General features: G+C 45.4%; 1 long non-coding RNA gene across 1 annotated transcript in view; it reads left to right on the top strand.

The window, feature by feature from the left end:
• The window catches only part of LOC110473328 (uncharacterized), a 34,745-nt gene extending 25,578 nt beyond the window's left edge, over positions 1-9,167 (top strand). The window contains exons 2-3 of the long non-coding RNA XR_002465862.3: positions 8,203-8,301; positions 8,807-9,167. This is a non-coding gene — a long non-coding RNA (uncharacterized LOC110473328). The remainder of the gene's footprint in view (positions 1-8,202; positions 8,302-8,806) is intronic.
• Positions 9,168-11,113: the final 1,946 nt, after the last annotated feature.

Here is an 11,113-nt window from a genome sequence, read left to right on the forward strand (position 1 = left end):
GTGAGAGATTGCTTCTGAAGTTAGTATATTTAAGCTTATGGGAAAATTCCTTATTTTTAGGGTAAATTTGTTCTTCCACGAGTGTAAATTCAGTGCAGCAGAAAGATCTTCAAGTACTCAGCTAGGAGTCAGTATTACACTAACAGCTTCTCTATGAATTAAAGAAGAAAACATAAAAACATAAAATCCTGAGCTGCTACTTTCATTAAGTTTTACCATAGCCCCTAGGCTTCCAGGATTTTAGGTTAAATCCTGTTAAATAATTCCTTAGAAAATACCTACAGAATTCCCTAGAAGTCATCAAAGCAGCATAACAGTTTGGGCAGGTATGGAAAAATAAGGTGATGTTTGCAGCTTAGCTGAAAACTGCTGGTTATCTCAGTTAAGAAAGTCACAGGTAGAAGGAAGTGGTGCTGTCTGTAATCACTACACTGTTCTAATAGGATAATCCTGTGTTTTGTTTTTAGCTACAGTGCTGTTTTGTATGACGAAGGGTTAAACTTGTATAAACAGAACTAATCCAGCGTGGTGGACAAGGAGCATCCAAGTGTTTCCTGTGGTGGAGGTTCTGAAGTGTTGGGTCACTCCTTTCAGGGGCAGGGAATGCTGGGCAGCCAGACTGTTGTTCTTAAAACAAGTAGGAGCCTGCTGATTTTCATGCATCTTGCAATGCTCTCTGATCCTAAGCAAGTCCATAAGATTTTTAAGAACACCTTCAGTCTGACCAAGATGCCTTTCATCTCCTAGGTGCTGGTTTCATTTACAGCATTTCACTTTCCTCTTGGGCTGCTGGGAGCCCTCCCTCCATTGCACAGCCAGGGGAGTTGGAAAACAACCCCAGTTTTCACCTACAGCCCTGAACAGTTTTTCAGAAGGATGTGATTATTGGTCCTTGCTTTGTCCTGTAGGCTGCACCAGTTTGCTCCCGAGAGCTTTAAAACAAAACGTGGCTTTTGCAGCATGGGAAAGCAGGCTGCAGGAATCTCCCTGTGCAGATCTCCTCTCTTGGGGGCTGGCAGAGGAGGAGTTAACCACTGTCCTCTTTTCTGCCTTTGCTGGCTGGAGTCACTGGCATCCCATCTGGCCCAGGCTGTCCAGAGCTCTTCTCGGCGTCCTCTGGGGAAGGCACTACAATATCCAGGAATTTTAACAATCCTAAACAGATTGGGGGCCACATATGGATGAAAATGATTAGATTATCAGGAATCCAATCACATTTGCTGCCATAGCCATATATTTTTAAGCATTTGAGATCAGGCTTTTTGCTCAATTACAAATATTTTACATGCAGCATAAGTAAAGTCATTATGTTTGTCTCTGTCTTGTCCCCAGAGGAATGGTATTGATTTTAATGTTTGATTGTAGGAATTTGATGAATAAAATCTGCCACTTTTGTCATAAATCATCACAGTAACTTTCTGTTCATGATAATCAGACTGCAGAGAAGGAACACTAGGTCTACAGGAGGGGAAATGCACTCTCCATGCCTTGTTTACTCTGGTGTGTGGGGTTCTTTTTCTATTCAGTTAAAAAGAGATAGATATTTCATGGCGGGCCTTAGCAATAAGAGTTAATTTCTGTGAAACAATTTTTTTTATTTAGCAACGTCCTCAGCTGCATGGAAAGCACTTTCACACCCACATGAGCACCTCCAGGCCAGTCTGTTTCCTGCTCTTTGCACTCATTCCTTGTGGTCCTCCATGGCTCCAACACCTGGGAATGCTGTGCTTGCCCCATCTGTTCCTCAGCTTACCTGTCTCCTCTTCCTCCCTGGCTGTCACCTGCTCCTTTCTGGTCTTTCCATGGGATTGGTAAATGCACACACCAAGGGGCAGGAATACAACTTCTCCCAAACTTGTAAAGGGCCTTGCAAAACGACCAGTGTAGCTTTTTGTGAAAAGGGAAGCTTAAAAGGTCACAAAATAGCAAAAGAACTCCCTGGGGAATGCTCATAGTGGAAAAAGGGAGCTAGCTGGTCTGGTTCTGCTTGCTTCCCTTCCCATAGACCAAAAGTTTTGCCCGGGGTGAATTTTCCACTAAGGAAGTTTTATTTTAAGAATTGTCTTGCTAATTCTTATTCTGATGTCTTGGATAGGATGTTAAGTCCTCAAGCACGCCATGAAGGAAGCAGCCTGCCAGGCTGTGGAAAGTAGGGAATGGTCTGTTAGGACAGCCTAAAAACCTCAGAGAGCTTTATCTGGCCCCTGACACTGGTCTGCATCAGAAATCTTAGCAGGAGGTTTTCCTATGGCATAGTAGCACACCTAAGACCAGTGATTAACAGCAGTGGCTGCAGCCAGCTAATGCTTCAGGGCCTCTGTGAAAATCACATTGTTGATTTTTTAAAAAAAAATACTGCTTTAAATTTACAAGCTACTTTATAGACTCATTAATTTTTCATGGAAGAAGGATAAATGAGTGGCTGGAGAGGAGGTCAGAATATGCTATTTACACTTAATTTATAAATTATGAACTTGAAAGCTGACACTTTATGGTGCTTGTATGATTTCATAATGAAATGGAATGAATCTCTCTGCCTCTGTGCTGGATCTGGCATAACATTAACATTTCTGCTTCTGGGCAGTTCCTAGCAGCAGTGACTGAGCCCAGCTCAGCCCTTTGGAAGAGGCATTTCCTTTGCATTATCCTGGTGCTCCCTCTTTCCTATGGCAGGTGTTTGACCCTCACATTCTGCAAATTGCAGGCTATCCATCAGAGTCCCAGCACAGGCTGCATAGCAAAGCTGACTCTCCAGAACTGTGTGGCTTCATCTCCATCCCCATGAAGAGACTCCACTAAATCACCTGCAGCAGCCTCTGCAGCTCAAAGGGAAAGCTGGGTGGCTCCAGTGGCACACACTGAGCTGTCCAGGGCAGGGAGAGGAGAAGTTGTCCTTCCTGTGCCTCTGCTGTATTCAAGTGGCCCCCAGTCCCCCTGGCCAAGGTCCTCTGACCGGGGCTGATGACACTGCAAAGGCAGGACCACCGAGATTTGGGAAGCACCATTCTCATGATGCCTCCTGGGACTGGGGTTGCACTGAAGCAGAGCTCTGTGTGCAGAGAAGGTCCATCCACAAGCTCAGAGGGGACTAATGCAGTGCTCTCCCTCTGCTGACACAGCTACTCGTGTGTCAGACTTGGTCTGTGTTAAAATACTCGTCCTGACATTAGGTTAGCTCTGGTGGTGTCCAGCTTTTCAGATTTATTCCTAACAGTGGCCTCATTTATCTTACCACTTGGCCAGTGGCTGTTTTTGCTGAGTCTTGTCTTCAGCTTTGTGTGAAATGACATTTTTACCACCTTGTTAGTGCTCCCTATGAGTGTACAGCTTTCTAGGGAGCTGCTTGGAGTAGGACTCAGGAGTTGGATTTGGTGATCCTTGTGGATCCCTTCCAATTCAGGATATCCTGGGGCTCTGTGGCTGCCTCAGCACAGAGTGGTTTGAGAAGCCTGTCCCATAATTGATGTCCTGCACTGGCAGCCCTTGGCTTCTTGCTGCCACAGCCAGTTTCCTTTTGGGGGTTCAGGCAGTGTAATGCCAAACCATTTCAGGAAGAAGTTTCCTCAAAGGTTTGAAGAGGAGCTTGTCAAAGAGGAGTCATCAGAAATCCTTGAGCTTTCCTTCTTTATCTCTGAATTTAATTTAGTGCCTTGTTCCTTCCCTACATGGAACTGTTCTTGGCTTGGGTCAGACTTGATTCTAATTTGTCTGTCTAACATTAGTATGGATACTAAGAATAAGGTACCTAACATTGTGACATTGCCAAAATGTTGGCATCTCTAAGTACATCTGGAATATGTCAATTGAAATGCATTTGTGTTTTCTTTGAGCAATTATGAGAGATTTTTTTGTTGCTGGATTTCACCAGCCATAAAACAGGTTATCCATAAGCATGGCTCACCCTGTGCCATAGGAAGCAAACCCATTCCCTGTTTTTGACATTCCCTGCATCTTTCATGTGGAGGGCTGTTGGTGTTTAGGTGCTGTTTTTCCTCCAGGCTGTTGGGATTTTATTTTTGTTACACCTCAGAGTGAGAGGGGAGCTGGGGGCTGTATCTGACCATTCCACATGGGGAAAAGCCAGATTTCATTGCTCTGGAGGCACAGGATTGGGCCAGGCTGGTGGTGGGATGTTCCTGTCACAGAAGGGGCTCCTCTGTGGAAGCTAACGTGGAAGTCAGATGGAGGGAAAAGGCAGGTGGAACAAGATGTGCTGGTAAATAGGAGGCAATCCCTGAGCTTGTGGAGGGGAAGAAGGAACAGAGCTTCAGGAGGTGCTTAATTTTCCAAGCAGGCATTGCACTAGGAGGAGTCAGGCTGATAAGGCAGGCTCAGGAAATGTCTCTCCTCAGGAGCAGCTCCCTGCTTCTCCTCAAATTCATTTAGGCTTGGAACAACAGAAGTGCTGCTCCAGATGGCAGGGATAGCACTCCCTGTGACACGGAGAGGAGCTGCTCTCTGAGGGCCAGAGGAAAGAGGGGTGAATAGGGACCAGGAGGTCAGGCAGAGGAGGGAGAGGGAACAGCCAGACCATTTTAGCTCCAGGTCACTGCCTCCAAAGGCTGGGGCTGCCAGGTGGGGCAGCATCTGACAGCCAGACTCTCTTGGCTGGAACAATGTGCACGGCTGTGTGATCTGTTCTGTTGTTTCCACAACCTGGCAGTACAAAGGCCAAAGAATAAAAACGTGTCCCCTCTCACCTGGCTTCTGGGGTGAGCTTGTCAGGCATATGGTATCTTAGATTTATAGTTCTGATTTATGGTAATAAATCCCCTTTTCACAGGGGATGAGAGGAAGAATCGGAGAAGCAGAACTGGCAACTCCTGGGAAAGCAGTGATCGGTGTCTACTCTGGGAGGAAACATTGCTGACCAAAACTGCTCCCAGCAGTATTGTCAGGGAAGCCACAGCCAATTCTTAGATGAATTATTTTTTTCATAATTGTCTTTAATGAGCATCTTTATCATGCTAGATGAGTGACTGTACTGCTTCCAGCAGGGAATTTCTGCAAATAGATTAAAATTGTTTTCTCACTTCTTTATGCACTTGACTTATCTCACTGAGGGGAAAAAAATCTGACCCTGCATCTTGGCTCAGAGAAAAATGCTAAAAGAAACTTGGAGGAGAAAGGTGGGGAAATAAAAGTCGATTTTCTCAAAGGATCTACTTGGAAATACAAAGTAGGTTGTCAGTGAAATGCATTCAAGGGATAATGTCTCTCTGCCATCATATTTCAAGTACAAGACCACAAGGAAATGAAATTCACCTTCACACTCTAACATGCCAATCTGATGCAGCCATGGATGGAAGCAAAGGCAGGGAAGGCAGTCTGCAGCCATATGAAGATGTGAAATCTAACAGGCAGCTGAGGAAAGTCAGCAGTCTGAATGGTCAAGACAAACGAGCTGTTGTTGGGGCCAAGCTGGCTTTGTTCCTGGCTTGCAGAAGCCCACACATGAGCTCTCTGAACTTGGGAGCAGATGATCAGTTAGTTCCATTGTGCTTTTATGAACCAATTCAACCAAGTATTTTCAAAGTGCTGTTGGGTTTTTTTAATATAAATGTTACACCTTTGCAGAGTGACCCCATTTTCCTTTCTTCCCAACAGCAGTAAAAGTGCTCGAGGGCCTCAATCTGCAAGTGCTGCTCATGAATTATTAACAAGGCTTCTCCTGCCAGGGAAGTGATGCACGGGGTGAGTGGTTATGGAGCTGAGCCTTTGGCCCAGGGAGCCCATTCTGCCTTAGAAAGGTGCTGAGAATGTGCTGGTAATTGCACATTTTAAGAAGCCAATTAAAAAATGATTAGTGCCACAAACAGCACAGAGGTGTGGCCCCTGATCTATGAGACAGAACCCCCCCCAATACACACATTTCCATCATCTCTATGTAGCTGCTTAATTCACAAAAGGGGCTGAGAAATCTGGCACTCTGACCACATATTTTCCACTTACAAAAATGAAATGTGTGTGACCATTTCTCCAAGCTGCCTTGAGAGTATCCTACCTATTAACTTTGCACATAAGAGATTTCCCTGAGATTTTCCACTTCTCTGAAAACCCTTTCCCACGTTGGCAGTTCCCACAGGAGGATGGGAGGCTGCAGCTCCCTTCATTATTTGGTATGTCAGTACTGCTATGCAGGGAGAGCACAGGTGCAGATTATATTAATGCTCAGGGAAAGAGATTCGTTTGATACCTCAGTGAAAAACCTGCTCCCTCTTAGCTCCCCAGCTGCAAAGAACTTTCTGGGGATAAAGGGTGGCTCAGTAGTTGTGACTTCTCTCCCTGACTGTTCCTGCCAGCAAGCAGCCTGCACTCCACTGCCATGTCCATACTCCTTCCAGCTTAATAGCCAGGAAAAAGGCTGGAAGCTGCTTTTTCCTTGTAGGGCAAGCTGAATGTCAAATGTGGCTTGCAAGACATAAGAGGCTTCTTTGAAAGCAGAGGATAAAGCTTTCCTTCCTCCTGGAGGTGCTCTGTAAAGTCAGCAGCTCCTGCTAAGCTGCTGTGGGTTCAGAGCTCAGTTTCTGTCAGGATCTTTCAGTTGGTGTAGGCCAGGCTCTTGTGAGGGGTGTGCACTCTGTTTATTGCACAAGCATCAGTGTATACCAATATTTAAATATACAGGTGCAAAGGCTTCAAACTGTGCATGACATCATTGAAGTCCTGTCACAGGGGTCTTCTGTCCAATTTAATTCTATTTTGGCCTCTTTTGCTGATCCTGTTTGATTAAAAGAGAGGGAGCCTACTTTCTCCTAGATGTCTTTCTTAGGCTTCTCCTTCCATGGGTGACAGGGTATGAAAACTGTGATGGCATGGTATTAGCAGGTCAAAACAGGAGGACAAGTACTTTGGTTGCCTTTGAGCCCTGCCTCTTACTTTCCCATTTTCCTCTTTTCTCTACATATTCCCACCTCTATTGATCTCATTTTATTTTCCTTCTATTCCTAATTTTGTCTTCCCTATTCAGGCAATTTATAATTCTGGGCTGGTGTTTGTCTTTGGTCTGCCCCTTCTGTTCAGTAAGAAATACAATACTTTTACCTTCTTACTAAACCCCATGTCAGGAGGATTTAAGAAATATTTACAGACCCTGGCAAAACCACAAACTGTTCTAGGTGCCAAAAATTAAAACTACTGAATAACCATCTGGAAATAATAACAATAGTTTCACAGTTATAGCATGGCTGAAGCTGCTTATATTTTATCTATACTAAAATGCCAATTTCTGAACCATGTGTAGAGAGGTTAGACTGCAGTTTGTCAGTTTGTGCTGCCCTTGAAATTTCTGCCATCGAGCATATTTTAAAAAGCCAATTGATGATGCCCTGTGTGGTGACAACACCTCTATTTCTGTCTGTCAGTAATGGGCAGCATGTGAGAGGTGGTATATCAACTTCTTAATTGCATTGTAATGTATACAGTTTCTTCAGCCTGGGTTGGGTCTCTGCCTTTGACCTTGAGAGCCCTGAGCCAGCAGGGTTCCCTGCTGCTCTTGGCAGGAGGCGACAGGCAGAGCTGGCTTTAGCACTGTGCATCAGTGGGGTTAACTGTGGGGTTTGAAGGTACTCGGGCAGTGATGAAGCAGCTCAAGGGATTCTGGCACAAGGCCCAAACTTTGGTGGCTGTGAGCCCGCAAAAGGGACCCTCAATATCTTCTGGGGAGCCTGCCTTTATATTTAATGTACATTTAGAGAGCTGCAACATCAGATAAAGCATGATCAGATCTGCTCACTGGGTCAGCTTGAATGACTTTCTTTACTCTGTGCCATGCATGTTCATGTTGCACAGCTCTTTCCCCTCTTCTATGGACAGAGCTATTCCCAGTGGGAACACTTCCAGCAGGATCCTTCCCTTAGCTCCCAGCACAGCTTTCCAAGCATCTTCTTTGTGTGAGCATGGGACATGCAGCATGGTGATGTGAATATAGGTGGTGGGGACAATGTCAGATGTGGGACTTAGCTGCACCAGGTATGAAGATACTTCTCTGAGAAGTCCCTGTGGAACATTTGCTGTGTGGCAAATCTTTAGAAATTCTTTGAACTTTAAAGCAGCTTTTTAAGCTAAAATAGAAGAGCACTTCGGCTCTTTGAACACTGGCAGTACCACTTGGTGACAAATGTGGTACTTTCCCTGCCAGCCTGTCATTCAAAAGATTTTAGCCTGCATTCTTGCCTCACCTGCTGTGTCTCTGTGTTTTAGAATGAAGGCATTCCTTCCTTGCAGAGTTGATGCTATCCAAAGGACAAAGCACCAGCCAGCATGACTCTTGTTTCCTCTGTCACAGGTGTGAGGAAAGAGGTAACCTTTATTAATGGAAATTTAATTTGTCATATGTGATTTTGCAGACGGATGAACAGGCTTAGTTATAATGCTGAAAAGGAGCTGTGCTAGGGACGGTGGTACAAGAATAAATTTAGTAGAATGAAATAATGATACTTCCAGTTTAAACAGGGATCTCAACCCCCTCCAGTCAGCCCTAAGGAAATGCAGAGCATATAACATCTAATTCTGTAGTAAGGAGTTTGGGGAGGAATTCCTCATACTTGTGTGTCCAACCACGGAGCCTTTGGGAAGCATACTCTTTACTACACTGAGGGGAAAATATTCCACTCTTTGCATAGGGATGAGAAACTTGCACAGGCAGTGATGCCACCTGTGTCACAGAGTGGGTGTAAATGAGAGTTCAGAGTTGCCTGTGTCCCTCATGAATTGGTCTTGAGACTTTGTGATTGCAGCTCCTTCTGCACCGCAGTCAAGTCAGTTTGCAGACCATGACCCTCTTCTCCTTTCTCTCCTGGAGCAGGATGGGGTGCAGATCCAGCTGGGACCCAGACACTGAACTGAGCTCTTCCGTGGGGAGGCACAGCTGGGAAAAGCTGAGTCCCTGATCTGCTCTTCAGAAGAGAAAAGATCAGGTAGGAGGCAAGAGTGCTTCCTTAAGACTTTCATTTAGAGGTAGATGGATGCATTCTGAAATGAATGATAATCACTTAATCTGCTGCTGCCTATGGTCAGTCTCAGGACATTTATCAGTGTTATCTTAGATGGACTGGTGGGCAGGTTTGTACAGCACAGCTTGATGTTGAGAGTCCATTAGATTTTCATCATTTATTCTCTTTATTGATTCCCTGTTACACTACACTGCTGCTTCTCAGAAGTCAGGTAGTGCCATAAAAAAAAAAAAAAGTTCATCAATTTCCTGATCTCCACTGAAGTCCTAAATTTCTGTGCTGTGTTTCCAAACAGGTCCTCAGCTCTTCGATCCTTTTTCTGACACCAGGTAAGCAACTTGGCCACAAATCAGATCTATATTTTGGACATGTCTGAATGCACATTGCACTGCAAGGCTTAAATTCAGGCCTTGGATTCTCAATACTTCATTCTTCCCTCCAATTCACCTTCTTCACTTCCCTGGGTGAGAGATCTCTGTATTTCTCTTCTCCTCCCAATACACCTCACTCCAGTCAGGTTTTGGTACTTTTGATAAGAATAGCAACAAATGCCCCATCAGCACAGTCAGAGGCTGTGCAGAACCTGCTGCCACATAGGAAAAGGGCACAAATGGGTTATTGCAAACTGGATGGAAATACCCTGAGGACTCTGAAAGGATCACCTTGTATAAACAGTTTAAATAGTTTTGAAAGTAGTTTTTGGGCAGTGAGGCTATGCAGTCTCATTGCATTGAGTAAAGCCTAAGCAGGCACACTGCTTGCACTCTGTGAGGAGGTGAAGCCACTCTCCAGAGCAGTTTGCTCCTGGCAGCCCAGGGGAAGGACAGGCATGGTCCTGCTGCATCTGGTGCTATTGTATTTGTCATGTCTTTCTGTGCAGAGTCTGGTTTGGGGGTGGACACAGGATATCCATCTGCAGAGCTGCCAATCAATAACTTCCAGTGGTAGTCACCTATTTTTTAGGCTGGAGAATAATCACAATACACCAGGGCATAAGGACAACCCCAGTGAGTTAGCATGGTGTGTTTTGCTGTTACCTGTCTATCCACGCTGTTCTGAAACTCACACACCAAATCTCTGGAGAGTTCACTTGTCTTTCTGCTGGATATCTATCTAATTGCTGAGTTTTGTGGGAAAATTCATCTTTACCAGTCCCACTGATGGCCCTGCTGAGCCTCAGCAGGAGCTCACCCACAGCCCCTGCCCATGCCCAGGTGCTCTGTTTAGGCTCAGACTTGGGTTGGCACTTCTGGCCAGAGCCCTGGTGCAGAAATGCTGGTCTCTGGCTCATTTGTGTCTGCCTGGATGTTTGGGTTTCTGCACTCCACAAGGAGAATTTTGCTCTGCTTTGTCTCAGTGCTGCCAGGAAAGCTCATGGAGCAGAACCAGGTTTGCCAGAGCACATCCTTTGTGTTTGTGTCCAGGAGTGCTGCATGCCACTTTGGAGAGCTGTTGACATGGAGCCTGGAAAGATGAGGCTCTATAATGTGCTCATTGTACTCACATCTCAGCAGCTGTAGTTCGCTTTTGGTCTGACACATTATAGGTGAAGAGGAAATGGATTGTGCTTCTGTGGATTCACAATAATAATATATTAATTATTGCTGGCTGCATGTTGTCTGGCAGACTGTTGGGTCCCAGTTTGACAGCTGAGGGAAAAATAGAGGAATTTAATCATTCCTTAAATGAAACAAGAAAACAAATCAAATTTTATATCAACCCTCACAGCTACAACTGTGCTGGGCTCGCTTTTGGCTCAGACGTGGAAAACATGTCCACGTGCCAGTGTCTGGAAGTAGCTGAGACACCTATTGTGGATCTGTCTTTAGAGCTAATTCCTGACAGTCTTTCTGTTCATCAGCATTCCTGCATATGTCTTGTGAGCCCAGCAGGTGTGTGAATGCTGCTTGTTTGCTCTGTCACCAAAGCTTGGCACACACCCAGGGCGGGCAGCGAGAGCTGCTCGGGAGTCTGCTGCTTGTCCTCTGCATGTCAGTGTTCCCTGTCAGGCTGTCAGGACACAAATCACAGGCAGAAGGGATGCAGGCAGGGGCAGTGACCTTGGCAGGCTGTTTTCCCAAAAGGCCTGGGGCCAGCCTCTGCTCTTAGACACTCACCATTTCCAGTGGGATGGACAGGGAAAGCTAACAGTGAGCAGG

The sequence above is a fragment of the Lonchura striata genome, chromosome 7 (assembly GCF_046129695.1).
Source record: "Lonchura striata isolate bLonStr1 chromosome 7, bLonStr1.mat, whole genome shotgun sequence".
NCBI classification, from domain to species: Eukaryota; Metazoa; Chordata; class Aves; order Passeriformes; family Estrildidae; genus Lonchura; species Lonchura striata.